This window comes from Manis javanica, chromosome 12 (assembly GCF_040802235.1).
Source record: "Manis javanica isolate MJ-LG chromosome 12, MJ_LKY, whole genome shotgun sequence".
Taxonomy (NCBI): Eukaryota; Metazoa; Chordata; class Mammalia; order Pholidota; family Manidae; genus Manis; species Manis javanica.
This window is the reverse complement of record NC_133167.1, coordinates 59,801,864-59,813,890: the sequence shown is the minus strand read 5'-3', so window position 1 is coordinate 59,813,890 and position 12,027 is coordinate 59,801,864. Positions and strand designations below refer to the sequence as shown.

At 38.5% G+C, this 12,027-nt stretch overlaps 1 pseudogene; it reads left to right on the top strand.

Moving 5' to 3' along the window:
- Positions 1 to 8,058: 8,058 nt before the first annotated feature.
- On the top strand, positions 8,059 to 8,553 carry LOC108386002 (tubulin polyglutamylase complex subunit 2 pseudogene; annotated as a pseudogene).
- The last annotated feature ends 3,474 nt before the right edge of the window (positions 8,554 to 12,027 follow it).

The window sequence follows — 12,027 nt, the reverse complement described above, 5'->3', positions numbered from 1 at the left end:
TATCAAATCCTTGAGTCAGTCACCTATTTCTCTATTTGCTGCTACATCTTTCCTGTACTTTTGACTGCTTTTAAAGTGCCTTGACAAAGCAGGTCACACGAGCTAGGCAGAGCTTCAGGAGAGGCCAGTTGCTGCTGCTAACAGTTACCTGGTAACAGGACTCCATTTCCAACTGATGTCACTAGGGGTTAATTTACATTTGCAAGAAAGAGAATCTGATTGGCCCAGTTTGGGTATAGTTCTCCCAAGGGTCCAATCAGCCTTGGCCAGGTGGGCAGGGATAACATAATAGAAACATCCCTGTGAATGACCTTTCTCTGAAGCAGGCAGTTCTTAGAGAAGCCCCTAGTGGTTATCTACTATTCCACATAATAAATGAAGACTCAATGAGACAAACAGGATATTGAGAGTTAACATAAAAGTCAAGCCTAATAAAATAATGAATATTTGTTCTTGAGCCTTTTGCACAAAGGGAAGTCTATAGTACCTGTTGGACTCAGTGATTAAGAGAAACCTAGAGGAGAGAATCAGAAGTGGTCTAGAATGGAAACTGAGCAAAAGATTTCTGTCAGAGAAAGAATGAGAATAAACCTTTGGAACAGCCCAACATAAGGTTGCTATTGAGGAAAAACCACTGGGATGAAAAAAAGTAGCCAGAGTACATGTTTTCACTCTTTGCTATCATTAGCCTTTCAGAAGTTTCCTTTCCTTTCCTGGTTTCAGCCAATGACCAAAGAGATCAAGCGAGTTGACAAAAGGTAACAGAGGATCCCAGTTTAGAGTTAATAATTCATCCCCTAAGACACAGTAGCTCATTGGAAATCCAGAGATTTACTAATCCTATACAGAAAGCTAAGGGATGAGAGAGGAAGAATATATTGAGAGGTCTGGAAGGAAAGGAGGAAAATAGAATTAGTAACATGTTCACCATTGGCTTGCAGGGCTTGATGAATACCTGTTAGCCAGCCTCATCCACATCTGTTATTGGCATAACAGATAATAAAATAGTAGTAATAACTATACTAGGTGGGAAATTGAGTCCTGATAATGACTTTACAGGGGAAGGGAACCACTTGTATGATACAATGATTTCCAAGAAATAGAAGACCAAACATATGTTTCTCAGATATATTTGGTCTTCACCCACAATTCCTGCAAACACTTAATTGCCATAAAGGTGAAATTGATGTCTTGTTACATTAATTAGGAGACTTTTGGGCCCCACCCAAAGCTGGAACTAGTTGCCAAGAGGACCAACCCTGTTATTACAGAGTAGGAACTTTCAGGCCCCAACCCCCAAGGTCCGGGGAGAGGAGGGGAAAGAGGGGCTGGAGGTTGAATCGACCAATGATCAATGACTTGTCAATTATGACTATTCAATGAAGGCTTCACAAAAACCCATGAGAGCAGCGTTTTGCCCTTTGTTGCATCCTCATTCCAAGAGAGCTTCCACACACAGGGAACCAGCACATTCCCACACACCATAGAGCCAGGCCCCAAGTTCCAGGACAAAAGCTTCTTTACTGGGGACCTTGCCCTATGTATCCTTTCATCTGACTCTTAACTTGTATCCTTTATGGTATCCTTTATTAAACTGGTAAATGTAAGTGTTTTCCTGAGTTCTACAAGCCGCTCTACCAAATTAATCAAACATAACGGGGAGGTGGTTGGAACCTGCCATCTGTAGCCAGGATCAGAAGCACAACTAACAACCTGGGACTTGCAACTGAGTCTGGAGTGAGAAGGGCAGAGGACAGTCTTGCAGGACTGAGCTCTTAACCAGTGGAATCTGGTACTGTCTCCTGGCCAATAGTGTCAGAATTGAGTTGAATTCTCAGACACCCCGCTGGTGTCAGAATCACTGGGTGTCATGCATTGGAGAACACCACCCCTCAGCACCAACAAACACATTTTGGAATTGGGTCCAGGAACCCCAACAGAGCTTGCAAAAAAAAATAAGTATCCTGGGGTTGTCGGCTAGGGGAAGGAGAAATGTCAGCCAAAGGGCACAAACTTTGAGTTAGAAGACAAGTTCTGGGAATCTAATGCACAATATTGTGATTATAGTTAACAATACTGTATTACATACTTGAAAGTTGCTAAAAGACTAGATTTTAAATGTTCTCATCACAAAAAAGAAATGATAGTGTGTGAGGAGATGAAAATGTTAGCTAAATCTATAATAGTAATCATATTACAGCATGTAAATATCAAATCAATACAATGAATGACACTTTAAACTTACAGTTTTATGTCAATTGTATCTCAGTTTTTTAAAAGCACCCTATATAGTTATTAAATAGCATTTTTTCTTTGTTATCTATATCAAATTTTTTCTCTCTCTACATTAAAGCTTTCTATCATATTGTATCCAGTGTCCAGAAAATAGTCACATATACTTAAAATTTCCTATCCATCACTTTTTATTGTTGTTCACATAAAATTATTTTCTTGAAAAGCCCCTCCGTAAGAGGTATTGCTCTCAGCTTTGGAGCAGTGAAAAATAAGATAAATGTAGTCCTTACCCTCAAGGAACTTGCAGTATAGTATAACGGAGAGACAAGTTAATTACATAAATACTATATAAGAACCTGGTAAAAATCTATAGGATATGCAAATACTTTGATTACAATTTGTAGATTTAAAATAAACCACTTTGACTCTTTGTACTTACTCTCTAGATTTCTGATACTATGTACTAGGCAGTGCTTAATCATCCCCTTTCCCTGTTCCAACTCCAGCAGTACTCAAACCCTGCCAGGCATCAGCAAAGAAGCAGATTTTCAATCTCTGCTTTCTCACTTGACAGATCATAATTTTGAATTTCTGAAATTTGACCATAGGTTACCTGTGAAGTAGTACATATGTTTATTAACTGCTCTCTATTCTGGCATTGCTCACAGTATTTGAAAGACTGCTGATTGACTAAAGAGTCTGGTTATCATCCCAGAAATTACTACAGGTTTGTTATCTAATCTCTTATAATTCATGGATAAAGATTTAGAGGCCACATAAATAGGTATATGCTAATCTTTTATTAGTATTTAATTAATGTATTAGCTAGGATGTTTTTAGCTGCAAGTAACAGAAATTCTGATTAAACGGAAATTTGTCTTATGTAACAGGAAGTCCAAAAAGGGAGAACTTCAGGATTATGGATTCTATACGTTCAACACTATTTCCAAGGATCCCAGTTCTCTCCATATCAGGGCTCTCTGTCCTCTCCCAACTTCCTCTGGTTTCCTCCTCAGGCTAACAGCAAAAAGACCGCTGTTGCAGTTCCAGGCAGCACATCCAGAAATGACAGTATTTGGTGGGGAAGGCGGTGGGAGAATTGGGGGGGTGGAAACCATCTCCTCTCCTAGCTCTCTTAAAAAATGAAACATTTCAGAAACCCTCTAGCAGACTTCTTCCACTGAGCAAAAGTGGGTCTCATGTCTGTACCTGAACAAAACAATGACTGGAAAATAGGGTTCCCCTTAAGCCACTGGGGCTGGAGGAGAGATACCTCTGAGACACATGGCCATGTGGGATATGGATAGGTATCTGAGCACAATCAGATTGTATAAGAAAAGGATACTTGCTGTATCTACAACACTTCCTAAACTATTTTTTTTTTAAGAGAACAGCTCGAGAACAGTATGTTAATTCCAAAAGAAGCAAGCAGCATTGGTGGTCATTTGATACAGCATGTATAACTGTAATGTAACAAATGGTGGCACACCTAGTTTACTGAGAAAAAAATAAAGAAAATTGATCATCTTCTAACAATTAATGGTGTTCTAAAATAGCATATGAAAATAATATTTTTATCAACCTTTCCATGATACATAAAATTCCAGTCATGGAAAGGGAAAACTAGTCACCAAAATGTGACACAAGGGTCCCATCAGTTGAACTGGAGATTGGGGAGTCTTGTGCAAAGGTCTAGATCACCAAACTCAGGGCCTTCTGTACTAACACCAGCTCAGCATAACATTTCACTTTCATTATGTTTTGGAACCTGTTTTGTACATTTCAAAGACTATTCGTACTAGTCAGGATAGGCTAGATTCTAATACTGTAATAGACAACTCTAAAATTACAGACATTTAACAGAATAAAAGTATTTCTATAATATTAAGTCCACTTGAGATCTGCCAGCTGTCCGTGAGTTGGCTTGGCACTTTCAGGCTGCTTCAATCTCTAAGCGCCCATTGCCAAATGACATTTCCTGGCCAAATTAAGTCACATGGCCTCATCTCATTTCAAGAGGCAGGGAATCCTTGTACCCAGAAGTAGAGGAGAATTAGATATTGGTAAATAGTTATAATGCCTAACACAATAGTCACAATAGATTCACAAATAGATTCTTAATTAATTTACTATTGTCAATATATGAACTACTACAATCAAGGCTGCACTTCTTTCTAAGGAGATTCTTACAAAAAAGCAATATCTAATAACTACTTTGGTGGTATTTACTTCTCCAATGGCCCCTTCATTCTGAGAAAGAGCATTGTCTTCATCCTACTGAGGGGTGGGCTTAAGACTCCCTGTTAATAGCACATGAACTCCACCAGCCACAGCAGATTGAACTAGGGGGTGGGTGAAAACCTGATCCAAGATAGCCAATCAAGATTCTCTTTTTCTGGAAGAGTTAGAATTAGGACATAGCAATAAATACTATTGACCGCTTAAAGGAGAACATAGAATCAGGGCCATGTCAGACACTTTATGGACAGAAGAGAAATAAAGCTCCACAAAAGAAAGAAAGACAAGTAAAACAGGCAGGCAGGAAAATGGGCAGGTAATAAACAATATGGTCCTTTAATCACAAGTTCTAACTTTACAGTTCCAATCTAGTCCTCCTAAAGCCCTGTATATCTTCTAACCTTGGACTCTTGGATAACCCTGTGTTCCACCAAGAACTTTTTTTCTGTTTAAATTGGTTTCTGTTTCAATTGAACTGGGTTTCTATTTCTTACAAACAATGGTTGCAATAGCCAAAGGAAAGATTTTATATTGTGAAAACTGTTAATGTATATAAAGGATACATTGGTCCAATGTTCCTCTTGCCTGTAGTTTTAAAAACCCAGAATTACCAAATGTGTACATACTTTTTCACATATGCACATTAAAATCTTATGGAATGTGGGAGGTGGAAAAAGATGGCAGCATGAGAAGTGAGGCAGAAACCTCCTCCCAAAACCACATATAACATGATAATACAGCAAATACAACTAATCCTGAAAGAGCAACTGGAAAGAAAAGTGCAACAGATGACCTACATTTGGGGAAAAGAGGACCTCATGGAAAAGGGTAAAGTAACAAAGCCACAATCCAGCAGGACCCAAGCCCTTCCCCAACCCCAGCTCACAGGCAGGAGGAAGAGAAATGGAGTGGGAAGGGAGGAGAAGCCCAGGACTGCTAAACACCCACCCCTAGAGATTTGCTCTCGGGCACGAACCTACATTACATGGTACACTGGAGATTAGTGGAGTTGGAAAGCAAAGACAAGCAGAATACTGAGAGAAACTGAGATTCCAGTCATTTGTGGAGAACAGGTCCCCACAACCAGCTATTCCGGGACAAAAGAAAGGCAGGCACTTTGAAAGACTTCCCAATAGTAAGAGGGCTGCAAGGGGGTAAGGATTACACAGAGCTTTCTGCTCAGGAGAAAGCACAGGTGGACAAAATCATCCCACCACACTCAGCCCAGCAGGTTAGGAGTTTTCAGGAGCTCCTGGCACTCCATCCCCTTGGCTGGCAATGCAGCAATGAAGCCCCCCACTGTAATACGCAGCCTGCTGTTCCTTCCCTCTGGATGGCACCATTTCACAATAAGATTTCAAAATAAAAGTCATACATGTGCTCACAGAGCTACAGAAAAATATTCAAGATCTCGGAGGACTTCAAGAAAGAGGAAATTTGAAAAATACAGTAACTGAAGTGAAACGTACAATGGAGGGATTTAAGAGCAGATTAGATGAGGTAGAGGAGAAGGTAAATGAAATAGAAATTAGAGAAAAGGAATTCAAGGAAGCTGAGGCAAAGAGAGAAAAAAGGATCTCTAGGAATGAAAGAATCATAAGAGAACTGTGTGACCAATCCACATGGACCAGTATTTGCATTATAGGGGTACCAGAAGAAAAAGAAAGAAAAAGGGAAAGAAATTCTCTGTGAGGAAATAATTGCTGAAAACTTCCCCAATCTGGGGAAAGAAATAGCCTCTCAGGTCATGGAAGTGCACAGATCTCCCAACACAAGGGACCCAAGGAGGACAACACCAAGACATATAATAATTAAAATAGCAAAGGTCAAGGACAAGGACACAGTATTAAAAGCAACAGAGAGAGAAAAAAAAAATCACACAGGAAGGAAAACCCATCAGGCCATCAGCAGACTTCTCAGCAGAAACCTTAGAGGCCAGAAGGGAGTGGCATGATACATTTAATACAATGAAACAGAAGGGCGTCCAACCAAGAATACTCAACCAGGGAAGATTATCATTTAAATTTAAAGCAGGGATTATGCAATATCCAGATAAGCAATATTTGAGCAAACTTACATTCCACAAACTGTCTCTACCATGTATTTTAAAGGGACTGCTATAGATTGAAGTGCTCCTAAGGCTAAATAGCTGTCGCCAGAGAAAACAAAGCCACAGTAAAGGAAGTAGACCAATTAATCACTAAGCCAATGCAAAATTAAATCAGCTACCCACAAAGTCAGTCAAGGGATACACAAAGAGTACAGGATATGAAACCTAATATATAAAGAGTGGAGAAGGAAGAAAAATAAGGGAGGGGAAAAACCCATTAGATTGTGTAGAAATAGCATAAGAAGCAAGTTAAGTTAGACTGTTAGACAGTAAAGAAGCTGTTTTTGAACCTTTGGTAACATGAATCTAAAGCCTATGATGACAATAAGTACATGCCTATTGATAATCACCCTAAATGTAAATGGTCTGAATGTACAAATCAAAAGACAAAGAGTTACAAAATGGATAAGAACACAGGACCCATCTATATGCTGTCTACAAGAGACCCACTTCAAACCCAAAGACATACACAGACTAGAAGTAAAGGGATGGAAAAGCTATCTCATGCAAATAATGGGGAGAAAAAAGCAGGAGTTGCAGTACTTTAGTTGAGGTCAGACAAAATAGACTTCAAAACAAAGAAAGTAACAAGAGACAAAGAGCCTCCATAAATTCAAAAGGATTGAAATTGTACCAACCACCTTCTTAGACCAGAAGGGTATGAAACTAGAAATAAATTATGCAAAGAAAGCAAAAAAAGCTCACAAATGCATGGAAGCTTAACAACATGCTCCTAAATAATCAATGGATTAATGACCAAATTAAAACAGAGCTCAGGCAATATATGGAGACAAAAAAAAAAAAAAAACTCAACACCCCAAAATCAATGGGATGTAGCAAAGGCCATTTTAAGAGGGAAGTATATTGCAATACAGGCCTACCTCAAAGAAAGAAGAACAATCCCAAATGAACAGCCTAAACTCATAGTTAATGAAACTAGAAAAAGAACAAATGAGGCCCAAAGTCAGTAGAAGGAGGCATATAATAAAAATCAGAGCAGATATAAATAAAATTGAGAAAAATAAAAAGATAGAATCAATGAAATAAGGATCTGGTTCTTCAAGAAAATAAACAAAATAAATAAACTCCAAGCCAGACTTATCAAGAAAAAAAGAGAGTCTACACACATAAACAGAATCAGAAATGAAAAAGGAAAAATCACTACAGACACCACAGAAATACAAAGAATTATTAGAGAATACTATGAAAAGTTGTATGCAAACAAACTGGATAACCTGGAAGAAATGGACAACTTTCTAGAAAACACAATCTTCCAAGACTGACCCAGGAAGAAACAGAAAATCTGAACAGACCAATTACAGGCCGTGAAATTGAATTGGTAATCAAAAAATTACCTGAGAACAAAACTCCTGGACCAGATAGTTTCACTGCTGAATTTTATCAAACATTTAGTGAAGACCTAATACCCATCCTCTTAAAGTTTTCCAAAAAGTAGAAGAGTAGGGATGCAAGCCATGGAGGAGATGCTGCCCCTGCCACTGGGCAGAAGCAAGCCGTACCTGGAGAAGCTGACCCTGGGGATCACCCACATTCTCGAATCTTCTCCAGGTCTGACAGAGGTAACCATCATTGAGAAGCCACCTGCTGAACATCATATGATTTCTTCATGGGAACAAAAAAATAACTGCATGCTACCTGAGGATGTGAAAAACTTTTACCTGATGACCAATGGCTTCCACATGACATGGAGTGTGAAGCTGGACAAAAACAATTCCATTGGGAATCATGGCAATTAACAGCATTGCAAAACTGACTCAACTCAGCCAGTCTTCCATGTATTCACTCCCTAATGAACCAACTGTGGCAGACCTGGAGATGATGAGCATGAAGCCAATGAAAACCAACCAGAGAAGCCTCACTTTGATTCTCACAGTGTGATACTTGAGCTGAATCCTTGCAATGGGAGTGGGAAGGTTTGCCTTGTTTACAAAACAGGGAAACCACAATAAAAACTGGCAGAGTGCCTTGGAGACCAACCAGGGCAGGGACATATAAAATCCTCAGATTAGTTCAAGTACAACTAAGGAAAGACCTCATCCCTCAAGCAAAAACTATAAGTGTGGGAAAAACTATTAAGGACAAGATTAAACCTGGAAAAACAGTTTACCACGTCTCCAGTTTCCAATTTTAGACTTCTCAACTTTGTAAACAAGGTCATCCCTTAGGATAGAGGGGGATGTATAGATTGTTCTTGAGGCTCTGCAATTAAATGCCTCTTGCTTCCTGAGAAACATCTCCAATGGGTGGCTCTAGACCAGGTCCACACCTAGATTCTGGAACAGTGCTGGGATTCAAGGACTTAGGCTTAATGGAGCAACTTAATAAATAATGTTTTCCTTTAAAAAAAGAAAAAGAAGAGGAAGTAACACTTCCAAACTCATTCTATGAGGCCAGCATCACTCTAATACCAAAACCAGGAAAAGACACCACAAAAAAGAAAATTACAGACCAATATCCCTGATGAACATAGATGCAAAAATACTCAACAAAATATTAGCAAACCAAATTCAAAAATACATGAAGAGGATCATCCATTATGAAAGTGGGATTTATTCCAGGGTTGCAAGGATGGTACAATATTAGAAAATCCATCAAAATCATCCACCACATCAACAAAAGTAGGAAAAAAACCACATGATCATCCTCATAGATGCTGAAGAAGCATACAACAAAATTCAACACCCATTCATGATAAAAATTCTCAACAAAATGGGTATAGATGGCAAGTACCTCAACATAATAAAAGCCATATATGACAAACCTACAGCCAGCAACATACTTAACAACAAGAGAGCTTTTCCTTTAAGATCAGGAACAAGACGAGAATGCCCACACTCCCCACTTTTATTCAACATAGTTCCAGAGGTCCTACCATGGGAATCAGACAACACAAAAAAATAAAAGGCATCCAGATTGGTAAGGAAGAAGTTAAACTGTCACTGTTTGCAGATAACAAGATATTGTACATAAAAAAACCCTAAAGAATCCACTCTAAAACTACTAGAACTAATATCTGAATTTAGCAAAGTGGCAGAATACAAAATTAATACACAGAAATCTGTTGTATTCCTACACACTAATGATGAACTAACAGAAAGAGAAATCAGGAAAATAATTCCATTCACAATTGCATGAAAAAGAATAAAATATCTAGGAATAAACCTAACCAAGGAGGTGAAAGACCTATACCCTGAAAACTACAAGACACTCATAAGAGAAATTAAAGAAGACACCAATAAATGGAAATACATCCTGAGCTCATGGATAGGAAGAATTAATATTGTCAAAATGGCCATCTTGCCTAAAGCAATCTATAGATTCAATGCAATCCCTTATCAAAATACCAACAGCATTCTTCAAAGAACTGGAATTGTTCTAAAATTCATATGGAACCACAAAAGACCCCAAATAGCCAAAGCAATCCTGAGAAGGAATAAAGCTGGGGGTATTACACTCCCTGACTTCAAGCTCTACTACAAAGCCACAGTAATAGACAATTTGGGACTGGCACAAGAACACGCCCATAGATCAATGGAATAGTCTAGAGAGCCCAGATATAAACCCACACATATATGGCCAATTAATATACAATGTTAATGGCCATGGATATACAATGGCTAATGACAGCCTCCTCAACAACTGGTGTTGGCAAAACTGAACAGCTACATGTAAGAGAATGAAACTGGTTTATTGTCTAACTCCATACCCAAAAGTAAACAAAATGAATCAAAGAACTGAATGTAAGTCATGAAACCATAAAACTCTTAGAAGAAAGCATAGCCAAAAATCTCTTGAATATAAACTATAAACATGAGCAACGTCTTCCTGAACGCATCTCCTTGGGCAAGGGAAACAAAGGCAAAACTGAACAAATAGGGCTACATCAAGCTAAAAAGCTTCTGTACAGCAAAGGACAGCAGGACAAAAAGGCATCCTACAGTATGGGAGAATATTTGTAAATGCATCTCTGATAAGGGGTTAACGTCCAGAATATATAAGGAACTCACATGCCTCAACACCCAGAAAGCAAATAATCTGATTTAAAAATGGGCAGAGGACCTGCACACTTTTCCAATGAAGAAATTCTGATGGCCAGAGGCACATGAAAATATGCTCCACATCATTAACTGTCGGGGAAATGCAAATTAAAACACAATGAGATATCACTTCACACCAGTTAGGATGGACAACATCCAAAAGAGAAGAAAAACAAATGCTGGCAAGGATGTGGAACAGGGGCACCCTCCTACACTGCTGGTGGGACTGTAAATTAGTTCAACCATTATGGAAAGCAATATGGAGGTTCCTCAAAAAATAGAAATGAAAATACCATTTGACCCAGGAATTCCACTCCTAGAAATTTACCCAAATAAAACAAGATCCCAGATTCAAAAACACATATGCACCCCTATGTTTATTTTATTTACAATAGCTAAGATATGGAAGCAACCTAAGTGTCCATCAGTAGATAAATGGATAAAGAAAAGGTGAAATGTAAAAAAAAAAGAAAAGAAAAGGTGGTATATATATATATATATATATATATATATATATATATATATATATATATATATATATATATATATATATACAGTGGAACATTATTCAGCCATAAGAAGAAAACAAATCCTACCATTTGCAACAACATGAATGGGGTTTGTGGGTATTATGCTCAGTGAAATACGCCAGGCAGAGAAAGACAAGTACCCAATGAGTTCACTCATTTGTGGAGTATAACAATGAAGCAAAACTAAAAGAACAAAACAGCAGCAGACTCACAGACTCCAAGAGGGACTAGCGGTAACCAAATGGGAGGGGTGGGGGAGGTGGGCGGGGAGGGAGGGAGATGGGAATTGAGGGGTATTATGATTAGCACACATAATATAGGGAGGGTCACGGGGAAGGCAGTATAGCACAGAGAAGACAGGTAGTGACTCTAGCATCTTACTACACTGATGGACAGTGACTGAAATGGGGGAGGGGAGACTTGGTAATATGGGTGAATGTAGTAACCACAATATTGCTCATGTGAAACCTTCATAAGATTATATATCAATGATATCTTAATAAGAAAAAAATCTTTTGGAACATATACTCTGTGGAGAACAACTCTTTAAAACTTGCTATCATATTAATTTAAGAGCAATACTTTTTGTTACAGTAAAAAGTTTGAGTGCTCTCTTCCCTGACTTTTTTAACAGCTTACCAAATGACAAAAATGCTTGTTTAACAAGGGAAAAAAGTGAGCACCAATCCAAAGGAAAGCATTGCTCCCAACAGATGTCTCAGTACCAAGTTGAAATTTAGAACTAGAATTAAGAGTGTTGTGTTTCATTTTACTCTGGATAAGAATATGCCTTTTCAAGTGGAGTAAAAGATCTCCAAAGAGGGGGATGAAACTTGTAGCTTATCTTGAGTGACCA